The sequence below is a fragment of the Schistocerca nitens genome, chromosome 1 (assembly GCF_023898315.1).
Source record: "Schistocerca nitens isolate TAMUIC-IGC-003100 chromosome 1, iqSchNite1.1, whole genome shotgun sequence".
Classification (NCBI taxonomy): Eukaryota; Metazoa; Arthropoda; class Insecta; order Orthoptera; family Acrididae; genus Schistocerca; species Schistocerca nitens.
The window spans coordinates 544,905,716-544,926,387 of NC_064614.1; positions in this window are offsets into that span (position 1 = coordinate 544,905,716).

Sequence of the window (20,672 nt, forward strand, 5' to 3'; positions counted from 1 at the left end):
TGCTGTTTCTGTATGAGAAATCGGTTGGAAACTTTCCTCATGTCAGCACGTTGTAGGTGTCGCCACCGGCGCCAGCCTTGTGTGAATTCTCTGAAAAGGTAATCATTTGCATATCACAGCATGTTCTTCCTGTCGGTTTAATTTAGCATCTATAGCAGGTCATCTTCGTGGTGTAGCAATTTTAATGTCTAGTAGTTTAATTTTAATATCTTATTTCTCTTATTTTAAATTTGAGGACGCACCAGAAGTGACCGTTCCCCTCTTAATTGTGACATTAAAATGTGGTGGGAGTAACAAATCAAGATTTTTATTAAGGATTTGTGTGGCGTTACTTATATGAATTTACGTCGTAGACATTTTACTTGGTTCTTGAGGTAATGATTTTGATACTCCTTTAAGTTTAGTCAGCACTGCAGCAGCTGGTTTAATACAGCTGTTAATGGTACTGTTATCGTCGATCTAGCTTCGACACAGTTGTGTCGGTAATAGCGAGTGATGAGCAGAACCACGAGAAACGCGCACTGAAGTGAGTCGAAGAAGATTACGAGTGGGTTGATACAAAATTGTGTGGTAAGAGCCGTGAAAGTGGGTAGAAGCAACGTGCGCTTGATGTTAAAGAAGCAAAGACCGCCGAAGAAGTCATAATGATAGATCTACACTCATAAGCGAGAATATTACTACCACTACCTACCACCACATTGGATGCCGCTTGGTGGCGTTTCTGGCGTCGGACGTGATAAAAGAAGTATGTAAGCGGAGCAGACACGGACGGTGGATTACACTAGCGAAGATATGGGCTGCAAGTGGGGAAATCCATTGAATTAAGCGATTTTGACAAAGGGTAGATTATTATTACGCAGTGCCCATGAACGCGTATCTCTAAAACGACAAAGCTGGTCGAAGTTCACGTGCTACTGTCGTGAGTATCTACGGAAAGGGCAGGACAGTGAAACTACCACTAGGGGTTAAATGGTTGGACGTCCACCACTCTTCACAGAACTTGGGGTTCGGAGGCTCGTCTGCTCTGTAAAGTGGGGTAGAGGGTGATCTGTGGCATCTCTGCCGAAAGAGCACAATGCTGGTGCACGCACAATTGTTTCGGGGTACACCGTTCATCGTATATTGTTGGACACGGAGCTCCACAGCAGACCAACACTACGTGTTCATATGTTGACCCATCGACATTGTCAATTACGATTGGAGGATCAGTGATATATTTCGTTCCAAAGACGGACAAAAAAGGTTTTAAGCAGGTCATCATAATCTTTTCGCTCATCAGTGTAAATCCACCTACTCTGCAAACCACTGTAAGGTGCATGGCACTATATAAGAATTTTTTAACATTTCTAAGCGTTTAAAGAAGATGTTAACCTTACATGATACACCAGAGTCGTTAAGATAGGATACGTAGGTAGTATCGAAAGAAATGACGCTTATTGTATGAATTACGTGAATTTGTGGGACCTGTTCTTTCGAAGCTGTTCGAAAAAACAGACACCACGCATTCTTGTAATTGATATGCCTCGGTGGGCTATGAGTCAGCAACCATCGGTAAGATGCATATTTACGTTCAACTTCCAGTGAGAATCTAAATTTACGCAGTACTGCGGACATGAACTGGTACTGCGGATAAATGGTGGCGTTGGGTGAGGAGTGTTTTGGTCGAGGAACATGCCGAGGTAGTCGGCGCATCTGTGATCAACGCTGGGTCCGGTTGGCGCAGTCATTAACGCCACAGTGTAATAAGCAGAAGGTCTTGGGTTTGAGTCCTAGTCCTGCACACATTTTCATTCGTCCTCGCTGTCTCCGCATAAGGCCCCGATGCAGCTGATATCATCAGATCCTTCTGTTTCCGTTCATTTCCCTCTCCCCCTCCCTCTCTCCTCCCCCGTACCTTCAATTTACACGAAATAGAGCTTATGATGTGACACTGTAGCAGAGGATCGATATTTTTAAATGTAACTGCCAAGAAGCGATTTCCGTCTTCTGCTGTAAGATGAACAGTGGGATTGCGTATTTCGGTGGGATTATTAAGTGAAGCTTCATTTCAGGCAGTAGAAGGAATAAGGGTCGTTGCAGGCGTTGCATATAGGAGAGGTGTGTTTGCAGTAAACTCCTTCAAGTGAGGGTATGTAGGCGGGACTGTGGAAGTTTTGAGAAACATAAACATAATATATTACTTTACACAACGCTAGGTTTCAGCCATAGCCTATAAGACTCAACTACCGGTATTTGTCATATATTTATGTTTAAATTTCATCGGCGGTCATACCGAGATCAGTTACTACTGTGACGGCTGTATATACAAGGAGTTCCACAATTTCGCGTAGAACACTTCTAGAGGTTGTAGAGGGGACACAGTAGATGAAGTTTTACATGGGAACCCGTGTCCTGAAATGTCATTCAATGACGTTACAGAGCATCAAAGTTATAGGCGTCGACGCGTGTAAATTTGTGTATACTCAGGGTGACTCTGTGATGGTGTTACAAACTTCCAAGGATGGTGGAGAAGGACAAATGGGTCTATTTAAGGTAAGTGTTTCTGTAACGGAAAGGAATGAGTTGAAAGTTAAAAGCAAAAACCGTTCTGATAGCTCTGACAGTGGAATACATGTACCGGCAGTGTCATTGCTAGGGATGCTAAAGTGAAGAGGTGGTAGTATAGACCAAGACAAAAAAAAAAAAGTCTACTACACGTGGCCTTCAATATGCGTACCTGAGAAGCTGTGTGAACTTGTTCAGCTTCGCTAAAGCGAAACACGTCTCCTCTATTGACAAGCTAGCTAGATATTGCTCTGCACGTTCGGGAAGACTGACTCCCCAGTGTGCTTTTCCACCGAGGCCCACGAGAAAGAGAGGCCGTGGCGCGTATGTCACGAAGGTAGGCCTGAACTTGCTCGCTCGCTCAGCTCAGAGGACAAAATGCATTTGTAGACCTGTTAACTCGCAGCTGGGTGTGTACGTACTAACGAGAATTGCATCTCCTACTGGAGTCTGCAATTATAAAGTCTTACTGATGAACAGTATTACATCAGAATTTAATTTAAGATCAACACTCGATATAAATGGTTAACGGCTTGTTAACAGCATTTAGTCTCTTCTGCTTAGCAATCTTCATTCCATACAAGAAGTGGTGTCTTATGCAACTGGTAATCATTTTGGCATGATTTTAATTTTATTGTAACCCAGTACAACCGTAACAAATTATAAGTACGCCTGTGGACTTCCTATCATAACAGCGGATTCCAGTAGAAGATGCAATTCTCGTTTGTACGTACACACCTAGTTACGGATTAACAGGTGTAGAAACGTAGTTTGTCTGCTGAGTCGAGCGAGCGAGCGCAGGCCTACCTTCGTGACGTACGCGCCGCGGCCTGTCTTTCTCGTATGCCTCGTTTTCCACGCTATGACGTCATATACTCGGCGAGCTCAACGCTCAACGGTCCGTGTGCCGATGGCTTCAGTCTGGTACCGCGGATATTAATATCCGCGACGTTCTCGCTAGTGGAAAAACTATTGCGACCTCCCCGCTAACGAAGGAAGTTATTGCTAGCTGCAATCATTATAGCGATGTCGATGATAAAGATATGGAGATTCATGTCAAATTTTTAATCATTTGCTGAAGTAAAATGTGATCTAATGCCGAAGCACATATTCATCTCAATTATCCGGCGCAGGGATCTGATCTGAGATACCTCATGACCTCGTGACAAAAATCTACCGATGGGGAATATGTAAATTTTCTCCGTAATACGCTTCGTTAGGCAAACGACGCCTAGGGCCTGCGAGCGTTTCATTCTTAGTGTAGCGAAACCTCGGCTGTGGAGGTAATTAACGACCCGGATCTCACCGCGAGATGTCGCTCGCTCAATTGGCTCCATTCACGAGCAATTTAACTGCCTAACGGTTCCACCCGCTCCGCGGCGCCACCGCTAAATGGGTCACACACACACACACACACACACACACACACACAAGTTCAGACACTTGCCCCTGACAATAGAACGCGTCGAAGTCACCTGGGTAGCGAGGTAGCGAAATGGCAAAAGCCCAAATTTGTTGCAATAGCTGTGTGTAGTGAATATTTTATAAGGTATACGTAATGTGTTAGTGATTAATTATGATTAAAATTTCCAATGTTTCTCTGGTGCAAGACGCGAAAAAATTTAGAACCTCTACTTCCTAAATATAACGACAAAACTACACACCCAGGCATGACAACTTCCATTTCCAAAAAAAATTCATACATATTACAAAAATATATGTACGTATGCATATATGTATGTATGTATGTTCCACATTTGCTAAACCAATGGACTGATTTCAGCCAAAAGCGATACACAAATCTCTTACTGCCTGCAGAGAATCGCTTAGGGGATAAGAACCACTTACGTATCGAAGCGATGGGTGTGGAGGCGAAAAAGCAGTATAGTCCACGAGAAGCACATACATACTTTATTCATCCAGTTTTTTAGGAAAGAAGCGCTTAGTGACTTGCAAGAAACTTGATGCAGTACTTCAAATCTTTGCGAAATTTTTTCTCTCTGGCAACCTGCACAAAATTATGAAAGGAAAAACGTTTATCGCTTACTACATTTTCGCTGCTGATGCTGTAAAACTGCCACATGAAGGATTACGTTTTGATTCATTATCCGTTTGCTACTAACTGTATTCGCTAAGTAATCTGCAGACATTATTCACATATAACAGTGAATATACCAATAATATATCACTGTATGAAACATAGTTCAAGAATTATGGGGCCATAAACACCGAGACGTGTGAAAAACTGCCGCGTCATGGAGGTAAATGTGAGCAGAGAGTCGGAAGGAGGAAATGAGGCAATGGACAGAGAGTGGAAGGAAGACACGGAATAAAAGAGTTAGGGGAGGAGGAGACGGAATTATAGGGGGAGGAGGAGAAGGACAGACAGGGAGGGCCACAAGGACAGAGTCGGGAGGTGCAGATGGACAGAGAGTGGGGAAATGGGAAGCGGAGAAGGTGAACAGGGAGAGAGGGTGGAGGAGATGGACTGAGGAGAGGGGGAGGGGCATGAAGGAGGAGAAGGATAGAGATACATCTTGCTGCATCCAAGTGTGAAGTGTCCTAGCTTGCGGCATCCTTACAGTAAATCAGTTGATTGCCATCAAAAATTTATTGACACCATCAGTTTATGTTCACAAATATTTCTGCGATCCGTTAGCAGTTCAAAACAAATAATAAAAGAAGTCCTTTTTGAAAATAAAGGAATGATTTGTTTTACAACTTAAAGTCCTTGGAAAACAACACAATTACATCTCTAGGTGAGACTATCTTCTGAAAAGTGCTCTTGCAAACTAAGCATGCTTTCTACTTAGACGTCAATAGTAGGCAGAAAATTAAAGTCCCCTGTCACGAGCTGTACAGGGAGTTCCAGCATCGGAGTCCACGGGCTGACCAGCGGGTCGCGATGCGCGGTGGTCCCGGTTGCCAAGGGCGAGTTGGAGTCCGAGTGGCAGCGTGATGCTGGTGATCTGACTCTCTTGGCGGAGACGGAACAGCTTGGCGCTCGCCGGGCGAAGGCGTTTATACCGGCGTGGCGGATGACTACCAGGCAGCTATTGGTGTGGCGATGTGGAGCCGGGTTCTCTGGTGAAAACTGTCCGCAGACGTGACGGCCTGGGGTCCGTGGACGTGACTGCCTCTACTGCTCTTTGGCGCTCGCTCTGAACTAGCCGGCTTCCTGTAGGTCGCACGAAGTTCGGCTGCCTTCTGTCGATGCGCCTGCGGAGCTGGGGCGACGGCCCGTATAGTGGCGCCACTTTGCGTGTTGGTGGCGTTCCAGGAGATCCCGGAAACACGCCACGTTGCACAGGTGTGTTCCGGAACGTAATTGTAACATGTCCCATCCGAGTTAAGACTGCAAGCTTGATCATACACAGTATAGTGCGTACATCATGCTAACGCAGTACATCAACCTGTTTGCGCCTGCTGTCTGAAACAGTGTACAAAGTGTCTCGTTATGTCCGGTGGATACGTAAGAGCCTTTGATGTACGCAATGCACAGAAAAATCATGAGATGGGTGCGCTATCACGCAGATTAGAAAAAGTTGATTCACTGGGACGTTTTCTATTTCCAGAGAATCTCCACGTTACTGTTCATCGTTCTGGGATTAAAGACGTCATCATCGATAGGAGGTATGACAAAACGAATCATGTACGGAAATTTTCAGAGGCATCTGTCTCCAAATATGAGTGTAGTGCATATCTAAGTGAGTATTTCAAACTGAATATGAGCTGACATTCTCATGTAAGTCAATTGAAAACCTTAATATATTCATTACTTTTGCAGTCACCTACAAATTGTCCCCTGCAAACGTTAAGATTTATTATGAAAATTTAAGTCATTAATGTAGGAAAGACACTTCTTAGGAAGTAAACATTTCGAGATTACATGGAAAGGAGTACCACAGCATCGACCCGAAGTTCATCCACTGAGACGACGAATTGAATATAGAGAGTGAGTCACTAACTATTGGCATTAAGAATAAGTACGAAAGTATGATAGGAACTGAAAAATTTGTAGGACAAAAGTTGCATGGGACAACGGGGGCTATAATATGACATTGGCGTTTTGTTGCTAGGCGTGGTCGCTTAAGATGTAGGATGGTGAACAATTTTTTTAACGATATGCTAAAGTTTGGTACTTAATTTCTGATAGAGGCTATCGAGACGAATCCAATGAAATGTAACAGTAAGTACTTTGAAGATCAACGTAGGTCAAAGAGGTGGCATGAACGTCCATTACAGAAGGTGTTCAAAGTGATGACCATTGGTATCAATGCAGTGTTGTAATCTTCTTATCGTGGATTGAGTGGTATTCCTTATCACATCGACACTTATCAAAGCACGTGCTCTCACAATTCCCTCTCACATATCTTCAGGTGTAGTTGGAACATCTTTACAAACAATGTCTTTTACGAATCCCCACAAGAAAAATCCAGAGGCATTAAGTCTGGCGAACGAGCCGGCCACGGCACATCTCCTACGCGTCAAATTCAATGATTTGGGAATTGTTTCTGCATCTCATATCTAGCCATCAGCGAAAGATGTGCCGGACACATATCGTGTTGACACTCCATTCCGTTCCTTGTTCATAAAGGAATTTCTTCCAATAACAGACGTAATGTTTCTTGTAGGAATGCGGTGTACATCGTACCATTAAGATTCCCTTCGATGAAATAGGGACCTATACTTCTGTCCTCCAGAATCCCACACCATACATTCACAGACCACAGTTTTTGGTGTGCAACTTGCGCATCCAACATAGTTTTTCAGTGCCCCAATAATGCATGTTACGCAAATTAACATTTCCATGCTTCGTGAATGTAACCTCATCAGTAAATAAAATCAAATTAATAAATATGTCATCCCTCTGAATCTGAAGTTGAGCCCATCGGCAGAATTCAGTGCGACGCATACAATCAGTACCAGTTAATTCTTGGTGGAGACTGATGTGGTGAGGATGATATTTATAGCGATACAGAACACGAAGAACCTGCGTTCGAGTCTCGGTCTGGCACACAGTTTTAATCTGCCAGGGAGTTTCATATCAGCGCACACTCCGCTGCAGAGTGAAAATCTCATTCTGGAAACATTACTCTGGCTCATGGCAGATTCCCTTGCGATATGACGTGAACTAACACAAGGCCTCGAACCACAGGGGCAAGAATAACAATTTCCGTTTCCTCGTTAGTAACTTTCCACTGCCGGATATGTCTCCGTTGCATTAAAGATCCAGCTGTTCTCAATTTATACACATATTTACATGTACGACGTATAGGGTGAATACTTTGAGGATATCTTTCAGCGTATAAATCTCTAGCTCTCACTGAATTTCGTTCGCATTCTCCGTAAATGAGAAGCATATCGATTTGTTTTTCGAAGAAATACATTATTCACATTCTCTTGATTCGACGATACTAGTCTTGTGTAGTGTTGTATTGCGAAGCCGTCGAATGATGCTTACATGTCAATGGCATGTTTTGCACGATACACGAGAGAGAATTGTTAGAGCATGTGCTTCGATAAGTGCCGAAGTGATAAGGAATACCACTCAATCCATGATAGGAAGATTGCAGCAATGCATTAAACACCTTCTGTAAGTGGACGTTCATGCCACCTTTTTGGTCTCCTTCGACATTTAAAGACCTTACTGATTCGCATCATTGGATTCGTCTCGATAGCCGTTATCAGAAAATAAGTACCAAACTATAGCGTCCCATTCAGAAAAACAAAGTTGACCTTCATATCTCTGAAGCGACCCCACCTAGCAACAAAACACCAACGTCATATTATGACCTCTGCTGTCCCATGCAGCATTTGTCCAACAAACTTTTCAGCTACTATTATACTTTCGTAGATATTCTAGGTGACAATAGTTAGTGACTCACCATGTATATGTGTCTGCTTTGCTGAGAAAAAGAGGAGGGGTCGGGTTCAGAGAAACTGGAATGTACATTTAAGACCTTTTTTGGGTAGGGCAGGAGGGGGTTCATCACCTATCCAACTGGTCTGAGGCGAACCCCTAATGATTTCCTTTAGCGTGCCAGCCTCCTCATCTCACAGTGCACTTGCTTTCAGCGCTCTCAGTTTGTTTGTTGGATACGTTCCAGTCTCTTTATTTTGGTTCGAAGGTACCACAATTCCTTCACTTCGTGGTCTTCAGTTTTAATTGTTGTTCTCTGACTGTTCTCATTTCTGTTACTCCCCATTACTTTCGTCTTACCTCGATCTCCTCCCCTCACGTATTCTGTGGCCTCTAGACTGTTTACTCCATTAAGTGCTATAAATCTTCCTCATTTTCACTGAGGAGATCAATATCATCACCGAATTTTCTCACTGATTTTCTTTGTCCCTTAAGTTCCATTCCACTCTTGCAAGTTACTGTTATTTCCATTATAGCTTCTCAGTTGCGAGGATTGAACAGTAGGGGAGAAGGACTGCATCCATGTCTTACACTCTGTTTAATCCGATCCCTTCGTTCTTGGCCTTCGGTTCTTATTGCTCCGTCTTCATTCTTTTACATACAGCGTATTAAAGACTTTCCCTTTACTTTACAGCTGCTTTCCGGGAAATCTGGAGACCTTGCACCATTTTGCATTGTTGAATGTTTTCTTCAGGTCTGCGCACTTTGATTTTTCTATAAATCTCGCTTCCACTATAGAGTGTAACGTCAGATCGGTATCTTTACCTTTCCCAAACAAATGAAACTGTTATTTTCTATTCTCCTGTACATTATGCTTTTGAGAAATTTGGATGCAAGAGCTGTTAGACTGATTGTTCGATAATTCTCTCAATTTCCTGGACTTGTGGTCTTAGAACTGAATTTAAACTATTTTTCAGTAAACTCTCGTAGATTGTCTCGAGATACATAGATTCTACACACCAACTTGAACACTCGTTTAGTTGCTGTCTTCTCCAATGAATTTATAAATGTCGAAGGAATGTTACCTACGCTTGCTGCTAAGCAAAAGGTCTTTGAAACTGACTGTAATACCACATCTTCTACGTTTACCACATCAATTTCCATTTCTTCTTCTTTTACGTCAGGAGACTGTTCCTTCCCCTCGTAGAGAGACACAGTGCATTTATTCCATTTATCCGCACTCTCTACGTTCAACAGCACAAATCCTCCTGCACTCTTAAATGCTGACAGTTTTGCTCTTAACTTCACAGAACACTGTTTTGGTTTTTCTATGTGCCGAAAATTTCTTTAGGATGACCAATGTTTTCTTCTACTTCTATGCGTTTTACCTGCAGCCATTTCACCTTCGCATCCCTGCACTCATATTTATTTAATTCTTAAGTGACTTGTACTGTTATCTTCCTGTCTTATTTTTGTACTTGCTTCTTTCTTCGATCAGTTGAAGTATTTCTTCTTACCCATGGTATCCTCGCAGTTACATTCCTTGTGCAGTCTGTGACAGACATCGTGAGACCGCTGGCCCTATCGTTTCGTTGAGCTGCGCAGGTTTACTGTCCCTTACAGAGTATGACTTGCAGGAGGCGAAGTGTTACCAACATTTTGTGTACAGGTGTTAAGTCGAAAAACTAACCGAATATCGTCAGACTGATTTAGATAATGTGGGAGACTATACTGCTGCTGCTTGACTTATCTCTTACGTTGATCCCTTGTGCTGAATAAACTAAAGAAGAAACGTTATTTGGTATTCACTTACCATGACAAAGTCTTTTTTAACAAAAATATCCCAAGTTGTCACGAATTAGCAGGGTAGCATGCACTCTCAGCTTCGAAACTTTTTGCGTCTACGGTCAGTACACAGTCATAGTAAAGCAGATTTAGAGCAAAGACTATGGCGAAAGTATGTTAATCCAGCAGTGTGGGTAGAAACATAACAAAATCCACGTTATATATTATTCAATGTAGCAATCAGTCAATACAACTGACAGAAGCAGGAAAAACAGATATTAACAAGTGTGCAATTGGGCAAGTTTTTCACATTTATAACTGCAGGGTACAGAACCAAGGAAGCAACAAAACGAGCTTGCTATTTGTGACCCTTTCGCAGAAGGGGCAGAATTCTTGTGTCCGGCGAGGTTAGAACCGAAAACTAACACAGTCTTTCCCTTGAAGCCTGAGCACTTAACCGCCGAACTTGCATTAAAATATAGAAGACAGTGCTCTTTTGTTGACCCAATGATGGCTAAGACGGAGAATTCGCTATGTAAATGGCGAAATAAACAGTAGTTTCTGTTGGAACGAGTTTCGTGGCACCAAAAAACAGATATTTGCCACCTCTGCCTCAGTCCTTTAGTGATGATCATTCAGAATATTTAATCTTAATGACAAGAAACAAGTAGCGTATTTTCTATGGGGTGACCTTGAGTTATTCCTAGAGCCTGAGCTAGAATCCATTAATTGGGCTACCCGGGCCTGGATGCAGTAAGTTTCTGCCAATGGCCGAGGTCAAATACAATACGCCTAAATTAAATCCCCTGACAACGGCTATTTTCAATAGCTAATAAGCCCTCAAATGTTCTAATACTTGATTGTTTTGGTTATTTGGGTTACAGTAGAGAAATCACGCCAACGCTAGACTTCTAAAATTGCAACTTAAATGGAAAATATAAGATTTCCAAGTTATAAAAAAAGAGAAGTCCCTCATAATTTTTATCGCAGCCAAATAAAATGAAATTGCGGAATATTAAATTTCAAACACATTAATCACACTGACAAATACACTGAAATGCAATTCAAGCTACTAATCACGACTCACAAATTGTTGTAACTCAAACACGAGATATTTTTCGAAAATTCATACAAATATTGCGTCACTAGTGTCTCTGGCTATCCTTAATCAACTGTAATTCCATTCTGTTAACAGATCAAGTAAATTTGGCTGGTACAGACATTTGTCTTTTGAATTCAGTCACAAAACACAGTGTAAATGAGTACAGTTGCGGGGTTAAGAAGTGTTTTGTGGTGTCTTTAATTCCAAGGAAGCTGCTCGTGGCTTAATCACCCACTCAAATGGTTCAAATGGCTCTGAGCACTATGGGACTTAACTTCTGAGGTCATAAGTCCCCTAGAACTTAGAACTACTTAAACCTAACTAACCTAAGGACATCACAAATATCCATGCCCGAGGCGGTCGCGCGGTTCCAGACTGTAGCGCCTAGAACCGCTCGGCCTCCCAGGCCGGCTAATCACCCACTCAACTCCATCTTTCTAGATATTACGTTAACTGAAGCCCAAGGATAAATACACGCGGAAACAGTTAGTGAAGTGAGCGTATAAATGATAGTCACAAAAAGTTGCGCACACTGGATACTTCAAATTAAATTATGAAGTAATTAGTTCCCTTAATCAATATGACAGCTATTTATTGACTGTTTAATGCCAAACCGTTTGAGCTGAGGGCATGGAAAACTATCTTAGATATTACAGTAAACAATCGTAGTAAGGGCACAACGACTGAAATACTGAATAGGAAGTTGGCCTCATGAAGGGGCTCCTATTTCAAATAATGAAAAGAGTGATCTGATTAACCACTTGAGTCATCATATTAAATGCGGCACCCCGACTGTCTAACAGTATGGTGATTGATAGTGACAAAAAAAAATAGAAAATTTGAGTGGTACTGTCGACACCGAGAACAGGTGCTGCTGAGGGCTTCAGTCCAAAAACTTGTGCAAAGTACCTACAATGCTGGAGTGGGCAAGATAGTTTAGCACCAACGTCTTCAGCAGCACGCAGTTGGCAGGTAGTCCATCCCCTGAGATCTACTCCGCCCACTGCTCTAATGTGATCCGCCCATGAGGAAAAGCACGACGCAAATTAATTCCGTCTGGGTGACCGAGACAGTGCACTTGCTAACTCGCGATGAAGTGTCTCCAGGAAAAGACACAGAGAAGAACAACAAATACGAAATCTTGCAACTGGACTGTCCCAGGGCTAGGTGCAGTGTCACCTGCCTAAAGAGCGCCATGCCACCCTTTCCACGTTCAGCTATCCGTGACAACCACCACTACCGAAAGTTTCCAATCGACGGTGGCTGGGGGAACAAGCACCGATCGTAAGATTAAAGAGGCAGTCAAAAAATCCACTAAACTGGTGAGCTACATCCAATGGGGTCTTGTCCCGCCAATTCCAGGTTCTCCGATGTCACAGAGCAACTTCGTGAACTGCCCAATCGATTTCCTACACACATCAGGCCAAAAGTTCATCAAACTGCTAGCACGAGAGGGTCACACCGACGGGTTTCTAGCGTCCGCTTCTGGGAAGGTCGGATCGGAATACGCTTCACACTGGTGAAGTTTGGCCAAGTTTGGCCGAGACGCAAGACTGTTGGAAAACTGTTGCACCGGCGCCGCTTCACAGTGTGGACTGCAACTCTGGTCATTTCTGCCTTAACCCCGCACCCCACAGAGGTACCTGGCTCTACCGTAGACCACCCAAATGAAGGTTATCAGTACCGAAAAGAAAACATGCAGAGTCCCACACCAAGGATATCGGAGTTCCCAGTACTCATTGCATTACCCCGATGAACTTATTCAGCCTCTTCCGTAAAGAGATAGTATAAATGATGATAAAGATGGAAAAAATGTGAGAGCGCACCGGCCAGAAGAGGCATGCAAAAGACATGACATGTTACACATAAAATTATCTTTTCAGATTATGCCAATTATCACATGCCGAGGCCTCTAAACTAGTAACAAACCTTCATCGGATCTGCTACGTAATAAAATTTGTAGGATGAATCAGGAGGAAAGGTACATCGTTTCAATGGTGATAGTATTGGTGCCCCAGAACTAAAACTTCAGATGATCATATATCGTTCTCTTATTCGTATCTGACTTCCAGCTGTTTGAAAATCATCGGCGTCAGTGGCATATACTTAGTAATCAGCACTCACATTCAAGTGCTACAGTCAAAGAGACATGGAGTTTTGTGTTTATTGACCATTTCAGTGCGCGCTTTCTTTCCGCATTCAGTGCGGCCAGAGACCCAGATTTTAGTCATCAGTCGTCTGACTTGTTTGAAGTGGCCCACCACGAATTCGTCTCCCGTCCCACTCTTTTTCATATCAACTGCATCTTAAGCCCTCAGACACTTGATGGATGCATTCCATTCTCTGTTTTTCTCTGCGTGCTTTACTCTCTGCAGCTCCCTCTAGTACCATGGAAGCTACCCCTCACGCATTAACAAAAGTCCTATCATCCTGTCCCTCCTTCTTGACAGTGTTTTTCATGTGTTCGTTTCCTCACCGATTATGCTGAAAACCTCCTCATTCCTTACCTTATCAATCCACGTAATTTTCAACATTTTCCTGTAGCACCACAGCTCAAAGGCTTCTTTTCTTCTCTGTTCTGGTCCTTCCACAGTCCATGTCTCACTACCATACAATGCTCGCTTCAAACGTACATTTTCAGAAATTTTTTTCCTCATTACACTGTTCGCTATTTGATACTAAGAGACTTCTCTAGGTCGGGAACGCCTTTTTCGCTGGTGCTAGTCTGCTTTTTGTGTCCTCCTTGCTCCATCAGCCAAAGGTTGTTATGCCACCTAGGTAGCAGAATTCCTTAATTTCGTCTACTTCGTGGTCCCCAATTGTAATGTCAGTTTTCTCGCTGTTCTCATTTCTGCTACATTTCGTTGCTTTCGTCTTCGATTTAATCTGAGTCCAAATTCTCAGGCTCATTGCACTATTAATTTCGTTCAGCACATCCTGCAGCTCTTCTTCTCTTTCGCTGAGGATAGCAATGTCACCAGCGAATCTTATCATTAATACACTTTCACTCTGAATTTTAATCCCACACTTCAAATTTTAGTAGGGGTGGAAGACTTCATCCCTGTTTTACTCTCTTTTAAATCTGAGCACTTCGTTCTTGGTCTTCCAGCCTTATTTCTCGTACATAGTGTATATTATCCACCGTACCCTATACTTATCCCTGTTTTCTCAGAATTTCGAACATCGTCCACTCTTTTACATTGTCGAATGCTTTTGCCAGGTCGACAAATCCTATGAACGTGTCTCGATTTTTCTTCAGTCCTGTTACCATTATCAGCCGCAACATCAGAGCTGCCTTTCTGTTGCCTTTACCTTTTCTGAAGCCAAACTTATCACCATCTAACACGCGTTCAACTTTCTATTCCATTCTTCTGAATATTATTCTTGTTATCACCTGTTAAACTGATTGTGCGATAATTCTCGCACATGTCTGCCCTTTCTATCTTCGGAATTGTGTGGACAATGTTTTTTCTGGAACCCTCCGGCCGATGGTTCGCGTTCTTCCTCGGGCATGGATGTGTGTGTTGTTCTTAGCGTAAGTTGGTTTAAGTAGTGTGTAAGTCTAGGGACCGATGACCTCATCAGTTTGGTCCCTTGGGAATTCACACATATTTGATCATTTTTCTGAAAGTCTGATGGTATTTCGCCAGTCTCATAGATTCTATACACCAACGTGAACAGCTACTTTGTTCCCACTTCCACAATGGTTTTAGGAATTCCACTAGAATGTTATCTGTTCCTTCTGCCTCATTTGATGTTAAGTTCTATTTGATCTTAAGCTCTTTTAAATTCTGATTCTAATAGTGGATCCTCTATTTCTTCCCTGTCGACTCCTGTTTCTTTTCCTACCACGTCATCGGACAGGTCTTCCCCGTCATAGAGGTCTTCAAAGGACTCTTTCCACCTATTCGCTCTCTCCTCTACATTTAACAGCCGAATTACAATTGAATCTTAATGTTCCCGCCCTTGTCTTCAATTTCATTGAAGGCTATTTTTACTTGCCTGTATGCTATACCCGTCCTTCCGACAAACATTTCTTTTTCGATTTCTTCACACATTTTATGCAGCCATTTTGCCTTAGGTTCTCTGCTCCTCATATTTACTTCGTTCCCAAGTGAGTTGAATTTCTGTGTTCTTGAATTTCGGAGACCAGTTTTGTACTTCCTTCTTTCGTCGATCAACTGAAGTATTTCATCTGTTACCCATGGTTTCTTCGCATTTCCCTGTGCCTATGTTTTCCTATCCAACTTCTGATAGATGTCTATTCCAGTTCAAAAGAAGCAAAAGGCTATTTAAAATTTTTACAGAAGCACAATGGTAGTTATAAGAGTGGAGGGGCACGAAAGGGAAGCAGTGGTTGCTTTCAATCTGTATATTGAGCAAGTAGTAAAAGAAGCAGAAGAAAAATTTGGAGTAGGAATTGAAGTACAGGGAGAAGAAATAAAAACTTTGAGATTTGCCAATGGTATTTTAATTCTGTCAGAGACAGCAAAGGACTTGATAGATCAGATGAACGGAATGGACAGCGTCTTGAAAGGAGGATATGAAATGAATATTAACAAAAGCAAATGACGATAATGGAATGTAATCTAATTAAATCAAATGATGCTAAGGGAATTAGATTAGGAAACGAGAGACTTATCCTAGTAGATGAGTTTTCTTGTTGGGGAGGAAAATAACTGTTGATGATCGAAGCAGGGAGGATATAAAATGTAGACTGGCGATGGCAATAAAAGAGTTTCTGAAGAAGAGAAATTTATTAACATCGAGTATAGACTAAAGTGTCAGGAAGCCCTTTCTCAAAGTATTTCTACTGCATTTAGCCACATGTAGAAATCAAACATGGACGATAAACAGTCTAGACAAGAAGAGAATAGAAACTTATGAAATGTAGTGCTACAGGAGAATGCTGAAGATTATATGGGTAGATTACGTAACTAATGGGGAGTTACTGAATAGTACTGGTGAGAAGAGAAATTTGTGGTACAACCTGACTGGAAGGGATCGGTAGGTAGGACACATTCTGAGCCATCAAAGGATCACGTATTTAGTACTGGAGGGAAGCGTGATGGGTAAAAATCATAGAGATAGAGCAAGAGATGAATACAGCAGGAAGATACAAAGGATGTAGGGTACAGCACTTACCCGGAGAGGAAGAGGCTTGCACAGCATAGAGTAGCGTGGAGAACTGCTTCAAACCAATCTTTGGACGGAAGACCACAAAAACAACAATTCCTCTTCAAATGTAGTGTCTATTGAGCTATTCATTATCGCAGTGTCTACAGCCTCTGAGATCTTCGAATGTACCTTTTCATTTCTTATTAGTCCTTTGTAAGCATCTAACTGAAACGAATTCTTGGCTTTGGATCGGTCGCCGTGGAGTCATTTCTTGGTCACCAATGTCACCCGAACTTACACCATTAAATTATTGTTTGTGTGGTTGGCTTAATAATGAATGCCACAAGCGCAGACTGGATACAAGAGAGGAACTATTCGCTCGTATTTACATGCGTGTGCGCAGGTAAAGGGCCATACGAATGAGCTGAGATCAGCACTACAACAGCTCCCTACAAGAACTGCAAAATGATTTGCAGTTTATGGTGGACATTTTGAACATCTTATGTAAGGAAATGTACATAATTAAACAAATCATTAGATCACAATGTTTCATTGAGTATCGCTTGCGTTTGTCCCTATTGTTTTCATTAGTTTCCTCAGAAACAATTAAGAACTGAACATATGATCCTATGACTTTTTTATTCGGAATCACAAATACTATCACCCATCAAACCATGTACCGTTCCCTCTGACGCACCTTGTATGTAACAGCTGCATGAACTTTATTATTAAATACATTTTCATTCACAAGATGTTGTATAAGAAACAAATATCACTCTTTACAAAGAGGTGACAAAAGTTGTCGGATAGAGATATGGACATATACTGATTGAGGTAGTATCGTGTACACAAGTTATAAAAAAGGCAGTGAAATGGCTTAGCAGTCATTTTTATTAAGGTCATTCCGACGTGTCTGTGGACACTCGACGGGAATTAACAGACACTGATCTGGAGCTAGAGTTAGCTAGAGCTTGAGCTAGACTCATGGTGTATTCCATTTTGGATGTCGTTAGAGAATTCAGTATTCCGAGACTTACAGTGTCAAGAGTGTGCCGAGAATTACAAATTTCAGGGATTAACTCTCCCCACTGACAACGCAGTGATTGACGGTTCTCACTTAACCATCGAGAGCAGTCGTATTTGCGTAGAGTTTTCTGTGCTAACATGCAAACAACGCTGCGTGAACTAACCTTAGAGATCAATGTGGGACGTACGACGAACGAATCCGTTTGGACAGCGTGGCGAAATTTGGCGTTAATAGGCTGTGACAGCAGACGAAAGACGCGAATACTGTTCCTAACATCACGTCATCGTCTGCAACGCCTCTCCTGCGCTCGTGAACGTATCTTGCGAGCTAATATCCCAAAGATTTCGGGCTAACACGCGGTTCCTCTTGGTGGAAGTGTCTTGGCTCAAACTCGTCTCGCTCCAGGGATATGCTGGGATGGTTCCTTTGAAAGGGCATGGCCGACTTCCTTCCCCATCCTTCCGTAATCCGATGAGACCTATGACCTCACTGGTCTCTTCCCGCCAAACGACCCCCAATCCCTCAAACTCGTCTGGAGGTTTAACCGCACGTACCGCATTACACGCCCTAAATTAGACACTTGTGACTTTTTGGTTAAATTGTCTGGCTAATAGCAAATTTGCGAAATACAAACTTAATATAACATATAATAACAGTAATAATAATATCGGGAACTGAACTAACGATCCATAAATGATGTAGGCCACGCAGTTGCGATGTGGTTACAATAATATTTATTCAGAATTACTATTAAACTCGAGCGCATATCCATTTGACAGAGTCCGATCATTCACAATCTCATCATGAAATAAAAAGTCCAAGAGCCCACTTCGTTAACTACGCGAAACGTTAGAGTTCACACCAGGCGCGCGGCTGCTCACCGCTCGGAGACTAGGTCCAGCGATACCACACAACGCGAAATTTTCTAAGTCGTTTCACTTGCTAGCTACCTAAAGACCAACCGTCCGCTTTCGCGTCTCCTCCAGCACTCCCTCTGCCCGTCCCCGACAGCGTTTCCCACGCACCGAATATCCTCGCTCAACTGACTAGGGCAGTTCCCTTTCCTGAAGCCGTCTACATTATTTTACATTTTAACATTTTTAAATAATCAAAGCTTGACCAGTTTCAAGGTTCTAAATAAAGTAGCAATAATATCCATTAAATAATAAACGTTAAATTCTTTCTTCTTTCTGATAAATGAATAAAGAACAAAAGTAACTATTATGCACTAAACATTACAACAAATATTCTATTACTTAACAATTCAATAAGGTGTTATGTTGTCGTCGTTAAATGCCTTTTGTGTGGAGGAAATGATGATCTGATGCTTAACTGTAAATACTGATAATTTAAATTTACTATATCTTTAAAAAAAATAAAGTTACAGAGTTGATATTTACAACATTTGTCATTTTAATGATGCGCTTCTATATGAAATGTCGTTAGTTAAGATCGACTAAAGAGTTCATATTTTAGCATTCAGGTCTTTGTTACAAAACTTGTGAATTTCACTTTGACAATAAATCCTAAAGTATTATAGGTATGATCAATGTTAAAGTTTTATTGGTATAACCATGAAAATTTATGAAGGATGGCAGATTAAAATAACTGTGGCTTAATTTCCCGAATTATTACAGAATTAAATAGTTTTCATAAATGTTTCCCTTTATGGCCGATCTTAGGTCCGTCATATTTAATACTGGTACGCTTCCTTGGGTTTCCTATGACGTAGGTTCTCGTCTGTCTCACTCGCATACTACAGTGCTTAGGCCTCAGTAGACAATAGACACCTGTGAGTTTCCCCATCTCGTAGTGAATCTGCGGCCTTTGTGGCACGCGTTCCTGGACGTCAGGGTTCATTTCACAATTCCTGTAGGCTGGCTCTTTCGGCCACATATTTAAATTAGACCGCAATGCTCGTTAACTCACAATCCGTTGGACCGTAGAGGACTGGAAAACCGTGGCCTTGTTGAACAAGCCTCGATTTCAATTGGTAAGGCTGATATTAGTGTTAGAATGGGGCGCAGACCCCACGCAACCGCCAGTAATGGTGTGGGCTGTGTTTACATGGAATGGACTGAAACGTCTAGTACAACTGAACCAATTATCGACTGGAAATAGCTATTTTCATCTACTTGTAAGTAACAATGTACTATATCACCGGGCCACGATTGTTCCCGGTTGATCCGAAAAACGTAATCGAGAGGTCAGTTCACGCAGAAAATCCTGCACCAGCAACACTTTAGCAATTGAGGACGGCTATAGAAACAGTAGGGCTCAATATTTCTCCAGGGTCTCCCACGTCGAGTTGCTGCACTATATATATATATATATGGTGGTCCATTGATCGTGACAGGGCCAAATATCTCACGCAATAAGCGTCAAACAAAAAACAACAAATAACGAAACTTGTCTAGCTTGAAGGGGAAAACCAGATGGCGCTATGGCTGGCCAGCTAGATGGCGCTGCCATAGGTCAAACGGATATCAGTTGCGTTTTTTTAAATAGGAACCCCCATTTTTATTGCATATTCGTGTAGTACGTAAAGAAATATCGTTGATGAAGAAAAAATACCGCGTAACTGACAAATTGCCGATTTTTCGTTTTTCAGTCAGATGATGTCGTTGCCCGTACGCACATCTGCTCTTAACGCCATAATGCCGAATTTTTAATTATTTACCATGAAAAAATTATCTAAAACAATACCACGTATGTGACACAGCAAATAAATAGATGGCAATACCGCAGAACTGTAGAGAATTAAATACATCATATCTACAATCTATGGATACTGTAGACAATACCGCGTAAATACAAAAGCACGTGCAGCCACAGAAAATTGTTACTGCCTTATTACGTATTTAACAGTGCTCAAAAGTGGTTCCATGCTTGTAGCTTCATTCGTGATAATGGACATCGATACAGATAACGATCTTTGTAGTGAAGAAGAAATTGTTTCACAGCTGAAATCAGCTTATGAAAGCGGGGAATCGTTCCTGAGAGTCACTGACAGCGGTAAGAAAATTGTTTTATTATTCACCTTTGAATGTTAGTAGCACCGCAAGTGTCTTATTGTGCTTTATTCATTTCGGCCAAAGATTTCTAGACTGTCCACTTTCCTGTAGGATTTCCCGTAAATGCAGAACAAAAAACAGGCGAGAAAAGTCGTAAGGCTGAAGTTACATTTACCGAAGAAGAATTAATTTCGTGTGTGGGATTCTCGGTTACTGTTC